This window comes from Arachis hypogaea, chromosome 5, assembly GCF_003086295.3.
Source record: "Arachis hypogaea cultivar Tifrunner chromosome 5, arahy.Tifrunner.gnm2.J5K5, whole genome shotgun sequence".
In the NCBI taxonomy this organism is placed as follows: Eukaryota; Viridiplantae; Streptophyta; class Magnoliopsida; order Fabales; family Fabaceae; genus Arachis; species Arachis hypogaea.
Genome location: NC_092040.1, coordinates 68,744,418 through 68,761,070, shown reverse-complemented (window position 1 = coordinate 68,761,070; position 16,653 = coordinate 68,744,418). Strand labels below are relative to the sequence as shown.

At 38.8% G+C, this 16,653-nt stretch overlaps 1 non-coding gene across 1 annotated transcript; it reads left to right on the top strand.

Moving 5' to 3' along the window:
- The first annotated feature begins 12,094 nt into the window (after window positions 1-12,094).
- LOC112805049 (small nucleolar RNA R71) lies at window positions 12,095-12,198 on the top strand. The gene has a single exon (XR_003203662.1). It is a non-coding gene; the product is annotated as a small nucleolar RNA R71 (small nucleolar RNA).
- The last annotated feature ends 4,455 nt before the right edge of the window (window positions 12,199-16,653 follow it).

Below are 16,653 nucleotides of genomic sequence, written 5' to 3'. Positions count from 1 at the left end.
CTACAGGTTTATTTTATTTCTTAGATTAGGAAGATTTTGGTAATTGGGTCAGAGTCTTTTATTTTCTTTTCAAAAATATTATTTTTCTTTATTAATTTTTAATTTCTCTTTGAGTCTAGTGTCTTATCTTAAGTTTGGTGTCAATTTCATATTTTATATTTTTATTTAAAATTTTCATTTTAGTGTCTGTGTTCTTCATTGATCTTCAAGTTGTTCTTGTTTATTTTGCTTGTTTGATCTTGAGTTTTTCTTGTTTTGTGTCTTTTCTTGTTTTTCTGGTGCTTTTTCAAAACAGTAACTTTCAAAAATTTTTACTTATATCCATAAATATAATACATTTTTAAAATCAACTCTGAAGTTGCTGCCCATTTTGCTGGAGCTTTAGTAGTTGTTCTTCATAATTGGGTATCCTCTTTGGAATCTTTTTCAAAAATAATTTTTCTTTTATTTAATCTTGTGCCAAACTTTAAGTTTGGTGTTTTCTTGTTAATTTTGATATAATTTTCGAAAATTCATTTTGGTTTTCTAAAAATTTTAAGTTTGGTGTTCTTTCTTTTGTTCTTGGTGTTCTTGTAACTCTTCAAGGTGTTCTTGAGTCTTTCTTGTGTTTTGATCTTAAAATTTTTAAGTTTGGTGTTCCTTAGTGTTTTCCCTCCAAAATTTTCGAAAATAAGGAGCATTAGATCTAAAAATTTTAAGTCTTGTGTTTTTTATGTGTTTTTCTCTTTCATCATAAAATTCAAAATTCAAAAAAAATATATATACTTTCTAACTAATTTTGAACTACATTTTTCGAAAATTTTATATAAAAATTCAAATTTTAATTTCAAAATATTTCCAATTTCCTTTATTTATTTCGTTTTTATTTTATTTTATAAAAATTAATTTTTATAAAATAAATAATAGCAACATACATATCATCTCTTTTATTCCATCATGGAATTAAGTGGGAATGATCAGTCCAGGAGGACTCTGGAGTCATATACTAACCCCACTACTGCTTCATATGGGGGTGGTATCTGTATACCCTCCATTGGAGTTAGTAGCTTTGAGTTGAATCCTCAGCTCATTATCATGATGCAGCAAACCTGCCAGTATTCTGGTCTTCCACATGAAGAACCTACAGAGTTTCTGGCACAATTTTTACAATTTGCTGACACAGTACATGATAAAGAAGTGGATCAGGATGTCTACAGATTATTGCTGTTTCCATTTGCTGTAAAAGATCAAGCTAAGAGGTGGTTAAATAACCAGCCTAAGAACAGCATAAAAACATGGAAACAGCTGTCAGAAAAATTCCTGAATCACTATTTCCCTCCAAAACGGATGACACAGCTAAGGCTAAGCATCCAAGGCTTCAAACAAGGAGATAATGAATCCCTTTATGATGCCTGGGAGAGATACAGAGAGATGCTAAGAAAATGCCCCTCTGAAATGTTTTCAGAGTGGGTGCAATTAGACATCTTCTATTTTGGGCTTATAGAAAAAGCTCAGATTTCTCTAGACCACTCAGCTGGTGGATCTATACATATGAGAAAAACAATTGAAGAAGCTCAAGAGCTTATTGATACAGTTGCCAGAAATCAACATCTGTACCTAAGCAGTGAATCTTCCATGAAAGAAGAAGCTAAAACAGTAACTGATGAACTCAGTCCTGTAGATCAGGCCAATGAATTCAATAAGCAATTAGACTTTCTAACTCAGCAGCTAGCCGAATTCAAGGAAATATTACAGGAAACAAGAATGGCTAACAGGAATATGGAAGTGCAATTAAAGCAGACAGAAAAGCAACTCTCAAAACAAATAGCAGAAGAATGCCAAGCAGTACAATTAAGAAGTGGGAAAACATTAAATACCTCACTTCAAAGTAGCAGGAAGCCAAGAAATGAACAGATGTCTACTCAAAATCGCTCTGAGGACAATCAGAGCCCAGAGAGGAATAATGCTGGCGCTGAACGCCCAGACCATGCTCATTCCTGGTGTTCAACGCCAGAAACAAGCATGAATCCGGCGTTGAACGCCCAAAGGGAACATGGTTCTGGCGTTCAAACGCCAGTAACAAACAAGGAGGTGGCGTCTAACGCCACTCCAGCTTTCACCCCTAGCATTCAAACGCCAGTGGGGGATCAGTCACATACAAGTGCTGATGACAACCCTTCTAAAAAGGCTTCCCAACCCACTTCTGTAGGTAATAAACCTGCAGCAACTAAGGTTGAGGAATACAAAGCCAAAATGCCTTATCCTCAAAAACTCCGCCAAGCGGAACAGGATAAGCAATTTTCCCGCTTTGCAGACTATCTCAGGACTCTTGAAATAAAGATTCCGTTTGCAGAAGCACTTGAGCAAATACCCTCTTATGCTAAGTTCATGAAAGGGATCTTAAGTCATAAGAAGGATTGGAGGGACACTGAAAAAGTTTACCTCACTGAGGAATGCAGTGCAATCATTCTGAAAAGCTTACCTGAGAAGCTTAAAGATCCTGGGAGCTTTATGATACCATGCACATTAGAGGGTACTTGTGCCAAGCAAGCTTTATGTGATCTTGGGGCAAGTATCAACCTAATACCTGCATCTACTATCAGAAAGCTTGGTTTAACTGAAGAAATCAAACCAACCAGGATATGTCTTCAACTTGCTGATGGCTCCATTAAATACCCATCAGGAGTGATTGAAGACATGATTGTCAAGGTTGGGCCATTTGCCTTTCCTACTGACTTTGTGGTACTGGAAATGGAGGAGCACAAGAGTGCAACTCTCATTCTAGGAAGACCTTTCCTAGCAACTGGCCGAACCCTCATTGACGTCTAAAAAGGGGAAGTAACCTTGAGAGTCAATGAGGAGGAGTTCAAGTTGAATGTTGTCAAAGCCATGCAACATCCAGACACCCCAAATGACTGCATGAGTGTTGATATTATTGACTCTCTGGTAAGAGAGGTCAATATGGCTGAGAGTCTCGAATCAGAGCTGGAGGACATCTTTAAAGATGTTCAGCCTGATCTGGAGGAATCAGAGAGAATAGTAGAACCTCTGAAAATCCCTCAGGAAGAGGAGAAACCTCCTAAACCCGAGCTCAAACCATTACCACCATCCCTGAAATATGCATTTCTGGGAGAAGGTAATACCTTTCCTGTAATTATAAGCTCTACCTTAGAGCCACAGGAAGAGGAAGCACTAATTCAAGTGCTAAAGACACACAAGACAGCTCTCGGATGGTCCATCAGTGACCTTAAGGGCATTAGTCCAGCCAGATGCATGCACAAGATCCTATTGGAGGGTGATGCCAAACCTGTGGTCCAACCACAAAGGCGGCTGAACCCAGCCATGAAGGAAGTGGTGCAAAAGGAGGTCACTAAATTACTGGAGGCTGGGATTATTTATCCTATTTCTGACAGCCCCTGGGTAAGCCCTGTCCAAGTCGTCCCTAAAAAGGGAGGCATGACAGTGGTTCACAATGAAAAAATGAATTGGTTCCTACAAGAACAGTTACAGGGTGGCGTATGTGTATTGATTATAGAAGGCTCAATACAGCCACCAGAAAGGATCATTTTCCTTTACCATTCATAGACCAAATGCTATAAAGACTAGCAGGTCATGAATACTACTGCTTCCTGGATGGATATTCAGGTTATAATCAAATTGCAGTAGATCCCCAAGATCAAGAGAAAACGGCATTCACCTGCCCATCTGGAGTATTTGCATACAGAAGGATGCCATTTGGCCTGTGCAATGCACCTGCAACTTTTCAAAGGTGCATGCTCTCAATTTTCTCTGATATGGTGGAAAAATTCCTGGAAGTCTTCATGGATGACTTTTCAGTATTTGGAGACTCATTCAGCTCCTGTCTTGACCATCTAGCACTTGTTCTGAAAAGATGCCAAGAGACTAACTTGGTTTTAAACTGGGAAAAATGTCACTTTATGGTGACTGAAGGAATTGTCCCTGGACACAAAATTTCAAACAAGGGAATAGAGGTGGATCAAGCTAAGGTAGAAGTAATTGAAAAATTACCACCACCTGTCAATGTTAAGGCAATCAGAAGCTTTCTGGGGCATGCAGGATTCTATAGGAGGTTTATAAAGGATTTTTCAAAAATTGCCGAACCTCTGAGCAACCTGCTAGCTGCTGACATGCTATTTATCTTTGATAAAGAGTGTCTGCAGGCATTTGAGACTCTGAAAGCTAAATTGGTTACAGCACCAATCATCTCTGCACCAGACTGGACATTACCATTTGAATTGATGTGTGATGCCAGTGACCAGGCCATTGGTGCAGTGTTGGGACAAAGGCATGACAAGCTTCTGCACGTCATTTACTATGCCAGCCGTGTTCTAAATGATGCACAGAAGAATTACACAACCACAGAAAAAGAGCTACTTGCAGTGGTTTATGCCATTGACAAATTTAGATCCTATTTAGTAGGATCAAAAGTGATTGTGTATACTGATCATGCCGCTCTTAAATATCTACTCACAAAGCAAGATTCAAAGCCCAGACTTATAAGATGGGTGTTGCTTTTGCAGGAGTTTGATATAGAAATAAGAGACAGAAAAGGGACAGAGAATCAAGTAGCTGATCACCTGTCCCGAATAGAACCAGTAGAAGGGGCGTCCCTCCCTCTCACTGAGATCTCTGAAACTTTTCCGGATGAGCAACTCTTTGCCATCCAGGAAGTGCCATGGTTTGCAGACATTGCAAACTATAAGGCAGTGAGATTCATACCCAAAGAGTACAGTAGGGTGCAATCAAAGAAATTGATCACAGATGCAAAGTACTATCTTTGGGATGAACCATATCTCTTCAAGAGATGTGCAGACGGAGTAATCCGTAGATGTGTGCCTAAGGAAGAAGCACAAAAGATTTTATGGCACTGCCATGGATCACAGTATGGAGGACATTTTGGAAGTGAGCGAACAGCCACAAGAGTCCTCCAAAGTGGCTTCTACTGGCCTACTTTCTATAAAGATTCCCGAGCGTTTGTGCTTAATTGTGACAGTTGCCAAAGATCTGGCAATCTACCTCACAGTTATGCCATGCCTCAACAAGGGATCTTGGAGATTGAGTTGTTTGATGTATGGGGCATCGACTTCATGGGACCTTTCCCACCATCATACTCAAACACTTATATTCTGGTGGCAGTGGATTATGTATCCAAATGGGTGGAGGCTATTGCAACACCCACTAATGACACTAAAACAGTGTTAAAATTCCTCCAGAAACACATCTTCAGCAGATTTGGTATCCCTAGAGTACTAATCAGTGATGGGGGTAATCATTTCTGCAATAAACAGCTTTACTCTGCTCTGGTACGTTATGGAGTTAGCCACAGGGTAGCTACTCCATATCACCCACAAACTAATGGGCAAGCTGAAGTCTCATATAGAAAACTCAAAAGAATCCTGGAACGGACTGTAATTAACCGCAGAAGGGATTGAGCAAGAAGCTTGGATGATGCTCTGTGGGCATACAGAACAGCATTCAAGACCCCTATAGGGACTTCTCCATACCAGCTTGTGTATGGAAAGGCATGTCACTTGCCAGTGGAACTGGAACACAAGGCCTACTGGGCAACCAGATTCCTAAACCTTGATGCCAAGTTAGCTGGAGAAAAATGATTGCTCCAGTTAAATGAGCTAGAGGAATTTAGACTCAATGCTTTCGAGAATGCAAAAATATACAAAGAGAAAGCGAAAAGATGGCATGATAAGAAATTGTCATCCAGAGTCTTTGAGCCGGGGCAGAAAGTTCTGCTATTTAATTATAGGCTCAAATTATTCCCCGGGAAATTAAAATCCCGGTGGAGAGGTCCATATGTGATTACAAGTGTATCACCATATGGATACATAGAGCTTCAGGATAATGACTCTAACAAAAAGTTCATTGTTAATGGACAAAGAGTTAAGCATTATCTTGAAGGTAATTTTGAGCAAGAATGCTCAAAAAATGAGACTTAATTAAAGTTCAGTAATAGTCCAGCTAATGACATTAAAGAAGCGCTTGCTGGAAGGCAACCCAGCCAAATCACAAAATTTAATTTTATTTGTTCTTTTTTCTAATTGATCAAGTTTTACAGGTAGATGCCAGAGTATCTTCAAAAGGTGAAGTAACAATTGATTGAAGTCACAAAGTTACAGGAAAATTTGGAAAGCTTACTGGAATCAAAAAGCCAGTAAGAAACGTTTTGGGCGTTGAACGCCCAAAAGAAGCACCCACTGGGCGTTCAACGCCAGTAAGGGTAGCCATCTGGGCGTTGAACGCCAGAAAGGAGCATCTTCTGGGCGTTCAACGCCAGAAAGAAGCACCTTCTGGGCGTTCAACGCCAGATTGTTAGCATCCTGGGCGTTCAGAAAAACGCCCAGTGACAAAGGACCTCCTGGCGTTCAACGCCAGAAAGAAGCATCAGATGGGCGTTGAACGCCCAGGAGAAGCAGCATTTGGGCGTTAAACGCCCAAAACATGCATCGTTTGGGCGTTTAACGCCAGGATGGTGGGAGGAGGTAAAAATTCGTTTTTCTTTATATTTTTTCTAAATTTTTATGTTTCAATTCATGATTTCTTACATAAACATGCTTCAAATTGTCATCCCTCATATCAAATTAGTTTTCTAAAAACCCTGATTTCTAAAAATCCATGTTTCAAAAATTTCAAATATATCTTAATCCATAAAGACAAATTGTTTTCCAATCCAATCCAACTCTTTTAAGTTTGTTTTCAAAACTCAATTATCTTTTTAAAATCTTTTTCAAAATTAAAAATTCAGATCTATCTTTTAATTATTAGTTAAATCTTTCTCTTTTTAAACTATATCTTTTTCTTATCATATCTATCTTTTACAAATCATATCTTATACCTTATCTTTTTCCTATTTTCGAAAATTACCCACCACCCTATATATTGAACTCGGCGCCCCTCTCCTCATCACCATCAAACCATTACTCTCCTCCTATCCCTCTTCTTTCTCCTCTTTTGCTTGAGGACAAGCAAAGCTCTAAGTTTGGTGTGTTTATCCGTGATCACAAAAACATACCCACTAAAGATCATGGCTCCTAAAGGAAAACAACCCAACCCAAGAGGCAAGAAAGAGAACACTCCAAAGCCACTTTGGAATCAATGGAAGTTCTTAACTAAAGAACATTCAGACCATTATTACAAGATAATGAGTCACAGATCAGTGATCCCGGAAGTCAAATTTGATCTGAAAGAAGATGAATATCCGGAGATCCAAGAACAAATTCGAAACAGGAACTGGGAAATTCTGGCCAATCCTGAAACGAAAGTGGGAAGGAACATGGTTCAGGAGTTCTATGCTAATCTATGGCAGACAGACCGGCAAAGAATAATTGGAGCTGCTCTCTATGACCATCGGACCTTAGTCAGAGGAAAGATCGTTCATACCCATCCTGACAAGATCAGGGAGATATTTAAGCTTCCCCAACTGAAAGATGACCCAGATTCCTTTAATAGGAGAATGATGAGGGTAAATAAAGGTCTGGACAAGATTCTAGAGGATATATGCATCCCTGATGCCAGGTGGACCACCAGCACGACTGGCATCCCAAATCAACTCAAAAGAGAAGATCTAAAACCAGTAGCCAGAGGCTGGCTGGACTTCATAGGGCGTTCCATATTGCCTACCAGCAACCGTTCTGAAGTTACTGTTAAAAGAGCAGTAATGATTCACTGCAACATGTTGGGAAAAGAAGTAGAAGTCCATCAACTAATCTCATGTGAGCTATACAAAATAGCAAACAGGAATTCCAAGGACGCCAGATTGGCCTATCCAAGCTTAATTTCTATGCTCTGCAAAGATGCTGGAGTGAAGATGGGAATAACAGAATATATCCCAGTTGAGAGGCCAATCACTGGAATATCAATCGTCAGACAACAGCAACAAGATGATTCAACCAAGAGGAGAGCACAGGAAGCCCTCCCAGAACTGCCTCAATTCGAATACTGGGAACATCTTGAGGCTTCTAATTCCAAATTTCAAGAAGCTATGGATCAATTAAAGGAAGAACAGAACAATCAAAGTAGCATGCTTTGCAAACTACTTAAGGAACAGGAAGAGCAAGGGCGTGATCTAAGGGAGCTGAAGTGCCAAAAATTAATCCTTGAACAGCACCCCACAGATTAGAGGAACATCTACTTCTCAAAACAACAGGTTGTTGAGTTCCAAATTTTTTTTTTTACTTTGTGATAGTGTTATTATGGAAATTTACCTTAGGAGATATATAGTGGTAGTAGTAGTATTAATTAGTATATCTATTTTGATTTTATTTCCAATTAAGCTATAATTTATTTTTCTCATCATCATCAGGCATGAATAAAGTAGTAGATTTTTTTTGAATAAAGAAGTAATCTATATTTTTCGAGTTCTTAATAATAAAAATTATAATTAATTATATGTGGTGGCAATACTTTTTGTCCTCTGAATGAATGCTTGAACAGTGCATAACTTGTACTTTGAATTTGATGAATATTGGCTCCTGAAAGAATGAGGAACACGAAAAATATTATTGATGATCTGAAAAATCATGAAATTGATTCTTGAAGCAAGAAAAAGCAGTCCATTCAAAAAAAAAAAAAAGAAGAGCAGTAGAAAAAGCCAATAGCCCTTAAAACCAAAAGGCAAGGGTAAAAAGGATCCAAGGCTTTGAGCATCAATGGATAGGAGGGCCTAAGGAAATAGTTCCAGGCCTAAGCGGCTAAACCAAGCTGTCCCTAACCATGTGCTTGTGGCATGCAGATCCAAGTTACAAACATGAGACTGAGTGGTTAAAGTCGTGATCCAAGGCAAACAGAGTGTGCTCAAGAGCTCTGGACACCTCTGACTGGGGACTCTAGCAAAGCTAAGTCACAATCTGAAAAAGGTTCACCTAGTCATGTGTCTGTGGCATTTATGTATCTGGTGGTAATACCGGAAAACAAAGTGCTTAGGGCCACGGCCAAGACTCATAAAATAACTATGTTCAAGAATCAACATACTACACTAAGAGAATCAATAATACTATCTGAATTCTGAGTTCCTATGGATGCCAATCATTCTGAAATTCAAAGGATAAAGGGAGATGCCTAAACTGTTCAGAAACAAAAAGCTACAAGCCCCGCTCATCTAAAAAGAATCTGAGCTCCATTTAAAACTCTTAAATATTATTACTTCTTAATTTCTCTCATCCTACTTTATTTATCTAGTTGCTTGAGGACAAGAAACAGTTTAAGTTTGGTGTTGTGATGAGCGGATATTTTATACGCTTTTTGGGGGTAATTTCATGTAGATTTTAGTATGTTTTAATTAGTTTTTAGTAGAATAATATTAGTTTTTAAGCAAAAATCATATTTTCTGGACTTTACTATGAGTGTGTGTATTTCTCTGTGATTTCAGGTATTTTCTGGCTGAAATTGAGGGAGCTGAGCAAAAATCTGACTTAGGCTGAAAAAGGACTGCTGATGCTGTTGGATCCTGACCTCCCTACACTCGAAATGGATTTTCTGGAGCTACAGGAGTCCAATTGGCGCGCTCTCAACGGCATTGGAAAGTAGACATCCAGGGCTTTCCATCAATATATAATAGTCTATACTTTGCGCTAAGATAGACGACGTAACTTGGCGTTGAACGCCAAGTACATGCTGCTGTCTGGAGTTAAACGCCAGAAAAACGTCATGATCCGGAGTTGAACGCCCAAAACACGTTATAACTTGGAGTTCAACTCCAAGAAAGGCCTCAACTCGTGGATAGCTCTAGTCCCAGCCCCAGCACACACCAAGTGGGCCCCAGAAGTGGAATTCTGCACCAATTATCTTAGTTTACTCATTTTCTGTAAACCTAGGTTACTAGTTTACTATTTAAACAACTTTTAGAGATTTATCTCGTACCTCATGACATTTTCAGATCTGAATTACATACTTTTTGATGGCATGAGTCTCTAAACTCCATTGTTGGGGGTGAGGAGCTCTGCGGCGTCTCGATGATTTAATACAATTCCTTTGTTTTCCATTCAAACACGCTTGTTCTTATCTAAGATGTTCATTCGCGCTTAATTATGGAGAAGGTGATGATCCGTGACACTCATCACCTTCCTCAATCCATGAACGTGTGCCTGACAACCACCTCCGTTCTACATCAGATTGAATGAGTATCTCTTAGATTCCTTAATCAGAATCTTCGTGGTATAGGCCGGATTGATGGCGGCATTCATGAGGATCCGGAAAGTCTAAACCTTGTCTGTGGTATTCCGAGTAGGATTCTGGGATTGAATGGCTGTGACGAGCTTCAAACTCCTGAAGGCTGGGCGTTAGTGACAGACGCAAAAGAATCAATGGATTCTATTCCAACCTGATTGAGAACCGACAGATGATTAGCCGTGCTGTGACAGAGCATAGGAACGTTTTCACTGAGAGGATGGGAAGTAGCCATTGACAACGGTGACACCCTACATAGAGCTTGCCATGGAAGGGACTTTGCGTGTGGAGAAGGATTTCAAGGAAGAGTTGAAGTCAGAGGACAAAGCATCTCCAAAACTCCAACATATTTCTCATTACTGCACAACAAGTAACGCTATTATTCTCTTTTATTTTTCCAATCTAATAATTCCAACTGATAATTTTAATTAATATCCTGACTAAGAATAATAAAATAAACATAGATTGCTTCAAACCAATAATCTCTGTGGGATCGACCCTTACTCACGTAAGGTATTACTTGGACGACCCAGTGCACTTGCTGGTTAGTTGTGCGAATCACAAATTCGTGCACCAGATGTAAAGGCCTTCAACCTTTACTAACACATCCTCTACTACTCCATAAGCTTGTCTTAATGACTTGTCTGCCAATTGTATTGAGAACAAGGCAGGTTGTACCTCAATGATCCTCAGCTTCTCCATTACAGAGAGTGGCATAAGATTTATCCCTGACCCCAGATCACATAGAGCTTTTTCAAAGGTCATGGTGCCTATGGTACAAGGTATTAAGAACTTGCCAGGATCTTGTCTCTTTTGAGGTAAAATTTGCTGAATCCAGGTATCTAGTTCACTAATGAGCAAGGGAGGTTCACTTTCCCAAGTCTCATTACCAAACAACTTGGCATTCAGCTTCATGATAGCTCCTAAATATTGAGCAACTTGCTCTCCAGTCACATCTTCATTCTTTTCAGAGGAGGAATGGTCTTCAGAGCTCATGAATGGCAAAAGGAGATTTAATGGAATCTCTATGGTCTCTATATGAGCCTCAGATTCCTTTGGATCCTTAATAGGAAATTCCTTCTTGCTTGAGAGACGTCCCAGGAGGTCTTCCTCACTCGGATTTTCGTCCTTCTCCTCCCTTGTGCATTCGGCCATATTGATTACATCAATGGCTTTGCACTCTCCTTTTGGATTCTCTTCTGTATTGCTTGGGAGAATACTGGGAGGAGTTTCAATGACTTTCTTACTCAATTGGCCCACTTGTGCCTCCAGATTTCTGATGGAGGATCTTGTTTCACACATGAAACTGAAAGTGGCCTTTGACAGATCAGAGACTATATTGGCTAAATTAAAAGTGTTTTGTTCAGAATTCTCTGTCTGTTGCTGAGAAGATGATGGAAAAGGCTTGCTATTGCTCAGCCTATTGCGTCCACCATTGTTAAAGCCTTGTTGAGGCTTTTGTTGATCCTTCCATGAGAAATTTGGATGATTTCTCCATGATGAATTATAGGTGTTTCCATAAGGTTCACCCATGTAATTTACCTCTGCTATTGCAGGGTTCTCAGGATCATAAGCTTCTTCAGAAGCTGCCTCTTTAGTACTGTTGGATGCATTTTGCCATCCATTCAGACTTTGAGAAATCATGTTAACTTGTTGAGTCAACACTTTGTTCTGAGCCAATATGGCATTCAGAGCATCAATTTCAAGAACTCCCTTCCTCTGAGGCGTCCCATTACTCACGGAATTCCTCTCAGAAGTGTACATGAACTAGTTATTTTCAACCATGTCAATAAGTTCTTGAGCTTCTGCAGGTGTTTTCTTTAGGTGAATGGATCCACCTACAGAATGGTCTAGTGACATTTTTGAAAATTCAGATTGACCATAATAGAATATATCTAATATGGTCCATTCTAAAAACATGTCAGATGGACACCTTTTGGTCAACTGCTTGTATCTTTCCCAAGCTTCATAGAGGGATTCACCATCTTTTTGTTTGAAGGTCTGAACATCCACTCTAAGCTTACTCAGCTTTTGAGGAGGAAAGAATTTATCCAAGAAGGCTGTGACCAGCTTCTCCCAAGAGTCCAGGCTGTCTTTAGGTTGTGAATCCAACCATATTCTAGCTCTGTCTCTTATAGCAAAAGGGAAAAGCATGAGTCTGTAGACTTCAGGATCAACTCCATTCGTCTTAACAGTCTCACAAATCTGCAAGAACTCAGTTAAAAACTGGTAAGGATCTTCAGATGGAAGTCCATAAAACTTGCAGTTCTATTGCATTAAAGCAACTAGTGGAGGCTTAAGCTCAAAATTATTGGCTTCAATGGCGGGAATAGAGATGCTTCTTCCGTCAAATTTGGACGTTTGGCTTTGTGAAGTCACCAAGCATTCTCCTTGCATTATTGTTGTTGGGTTCGGCTGCCATCTCCTTCTCTTGTTCTAATGTTTCTAAAAGGTTACCTTTAGATTATTATAATTTAGCTTCTCTTAGTTTCCTCTTCAGAGTCCTTTCAGGTTCAGGATCAATTTCAACAAGAGTGCCTTTTTCCTTGTTCCTGCTCATATGAAAGAGAAGAAAACAAGAAAAGAAAAGGAATCCTCTATGTCACAGTATAGAGATTCCTTTATGTTAGTAGAAGAAGAAAGGGGGGAAGAGTGAAGAAGAATGGGTTCGGATTTTTAGATGAGGAGAGGTGAAGAGAAGTGATAGTAATTAAATAATTAAATAGAAGAAGAAAAGAGAGGGAGAATTTCGAAAATAATTTTGAAAAAGGGGTTGTAATTTCGAAAATTAAAGATAAGATATGATTAAAATTAAAATTTAAAACAATTAAAGAGAATTTTTGAAAAAGAGAAAGGTATTTTTGAAAATTAGAGAGGGAAAAGTAGTTAGGTGGTTTTGAAAGAAACAAACACAAAGTCAAAGAGTTAGTTGAAAAAGATATTAAAATCAAATTTGAAAAGATAAGAAGATAAGTTAGATAAGATATTTTGAAATCAAATTTTGAAAAAGATAAGATAAAAAGATAAGAAGATAAGATAAAAAGATAAGATTTTTAAGAAAAAGATATTTTGAAAAAGATTTAATTTTTAAAATTAAAATTAATTACTTAACTAACAAGAAACTAAAAGATAAGATTCTAAAATTTAAAGATTGAACCTTTCTTAACAAGAAAGTAACAAACTTCAAATTTTTGAATCAATCACATTAATTGTTAGCATAATTTCGAAAATATGATATAAAGATAAGAAAAAGATTTTGAAAACAAATTGAAAAAGAATTTTTTGAATTTTTCGAAAAAGAGGAAAAATTGGAAAAGATATGATTTTTGAAAAAGATTTTGAAAAGATAAGATTTTTAAATTTTTGAAAATTTGACTTGACTTGTAAGAAACAACTAATTTTGAAAATTTTTGACTAAGTCAACTCAAATTTTCGAAAATTATGAGAAAAATAAGGAAAAGATATATTTTTTTATTTTTGAAATTTTAATTATGAGAGAGAAAAATAATTAAAATTAAAACGTCATAATTGTGTTTTTCTCTTTTCTTTTTGGATCAAAACAAGGAATGCATGCAAGAACACTATGAATGTCAAGATGAACACCAAGAACACTTTGAAGATCATGATGAACATCAAGAACATATTTTTGAAAAATTTTTGATGCAAAGAAGACATGCAAGACACCAAACTTAGAAATCTTTAATGCATGGACTCTAACAAACGAAAAATGCATATGAAAAACAACAAACAACACAAAACAAGAAAACATCAAGATCAAACAAGAAGACTTGTCAAGAACAACTTGAAGATCATGAAGAACACTATGAATGCATGGAATTTTCGAAAATAATTCATAAATTTTAAAAACATGCAATTGACACTAAACTTAAAAATTGACTCAAGACTCAAACAAGAAACACAAAATATTTTTGATTTTTATGATTTTATGATTTTTTTGTATTTTTATTATATTTTTCGAAAATAAAGTTTGGAAAAACGAAAAAGAAAAGAAAAAATTTTGAAAAAGATTTTTGAAAAATTTTTGAAAAGAAAATTACCTAATCTGAGCAACAAGATGAACCGTCAGTTGTCCATACTCGAACAATCCCCGGCAACGGTGCCAAAAATTTGGTGGGCGAAATTGTGATTCATATGTTATTGCATTTTGTAAAATTCATTGCTTTTTCTTTCCCTGGCAATGGCGCCAAAAACATGATGCCAATACCATGGTTTACAACTATGTGTGGTCACAACTCCGTTCAACTTAACCAGCAAGTGTACTGGGTCATCCAAGTAATACCTTTCGTGAGTAAGGGTCGATCCCACAGAGATTGTTGGTATGAAGCAAGCTATGGTCACCTTGTAAATCTCAGTTAGGCAGATTAAATGGTTTATGATAAGTTCGAAAATAAATAATAAACAGAAAATAAAATAGTAAATAGTTAATAGTTACTCATATAATTCCATGGTTGGAATTTCAGATAGGCATATGTAGATGCTGTGCTTCTCTCGAATCTCTACTTTCATATTACATTCATCCAATCCTTCTTACTCCTTTCCATGGTAAGCTGTATGTAGGGCATCACCGTTGTCAATGGCTAAATCCCATCCTCTCAGTGAAAACAGTCCTATGCTCTGTGACATCACGGCTAATCATCTGTTGGTTCTCAATCAGGTTGGAATAGAATCCCTTGATTCTTTTGCGTCTGTCACTAACGCCCAGCCTTCAGGAGTTTGAAGCTCGTCACAGTCATTCAATACCGGAATCCTACTCGGAATACCACAGACAAGGTTAGACTTTCCAGATTCCTGGAATCCCACTCGGAATACCACATACAAGGTTAGACTTTCTAGATTCCCATGAATGCCGCCATCTATCTAGCTTATACCACGAAGATTCTGTTGGAGAATCTAAGAGATATGCGCCCGGCCTAAGGTAGAACGGAAGTGGTTGTCAGTCACACGCGTTCATAGGTGAGAATAATGATGAGTGTCACGGATCATCACGTTCATCAAGTTGAAGTGCAACGAATATCTTAGAATAGGAATAAAGAGATTTGAATAGAAAGTAATAGTAATTGTATTGAAACTTGAGGTACATCAGAGCTCCACACCCTTAATCTATGGTGTGTAGAAACTCCACCGTTGAAAATACATAAGTGAGAGGTCCAGGCATGGCCGAATGGCCAGCCCCCATGATCTGAGAACTAATCATCCCAAGATGTCTAATACACTAGTAAAAAGTTCTATTTATAATAAACTAGCTACTAGGGTTTACAAGAGTAAGTAATTGATGCATAAATCCACTTCCGGGGCCCACTTGGTGTGTGTTTGGCTGAGCATGATCTATCCACGAGCTGAGGCTTCTTTTGGAGTTGAACGTCGAGTTATAGCGTGTTTCTGGCGTTCAACTCCAGGTCGTGACGTGTTTCTGGCGTTTGACTCCAGACAGTAGCATGTACTTGGCGTTGAGCGCCACTTTACATCGTCAATTCCCGAATAAAGTATGGACTATTATATATTGCTGGAAAGATCTGGATGTCTACTTTTCAACACCGTTAAGAGCGCGCCATTTGGAGTTCTGTAGCTCCAGAAAATCTATTCTGAGTGCAGGGAGGTCAGATTCCAACAGCATCAGTAGTCCTTTTGTCAGCCTTTTTCAGAGTTTTGCTCAAGTCCCTCAATTTCAGTCAGAAATTACCTGAAATTACAGAAAAACACACAAACTCATAGTAAAGTCCAGAAATGTGAATTTAACATAAAAACTAATGACAACATCCCTAAAAGTAGCTTGAACTTACTAAAAACTACCTAAAAACAATGCCAAAAAGCGTATAAATTATCCGCTCATCATGTACGCACACACTTGTGCGTGCGCACAAAACCTCCATTTTCTGCGTCCTGTGCTTGCGCACCGACCTGTGCGCACGCACACTCATGGTTATGCCTTCGGTTCGCAGTGCCCGCACGGCTTGCGCGTGGGCGCTCCCCTATTTTTCTTGGCTCTGTGCATGCGCATCTGCTTGTGTGTACGCACGCACCCCTCTTTTCGCACTCTCTGTGTGAGCGCACAGGCTTGTGCACCTGCACACCAGCGTGCATCCCTTCTGTTGGGTGCGCTCGCATAGCCTGTGCGCGTGAACCCCTGCCCTTTTTATGTGCGTGCGCACGGTCCTGTGTGCGTACGCACACATGACCCTTCCCCAAGCAATATCCAAAAAAAGTTTTTTAGCCATCCTTGCGAGCGCACAGCCTTGTGCGCCCACACACCTCGATGCAACCCCTCTACTAGCAGCGTTTGCATGCTCTGTGCATCCGCATCCCTCTCTATTTCGCATCTTGTGCGTGCGTACTCCTTGTGCACCCGCACAATTCTTTACACACCCTCTGTTTGGAGCGTTCCCACACTCTGTGCATCCACACCCCCTTCTGGTTCGCTTTCTATTCGTGTGGTACACGAAATTGTGATCACACTTT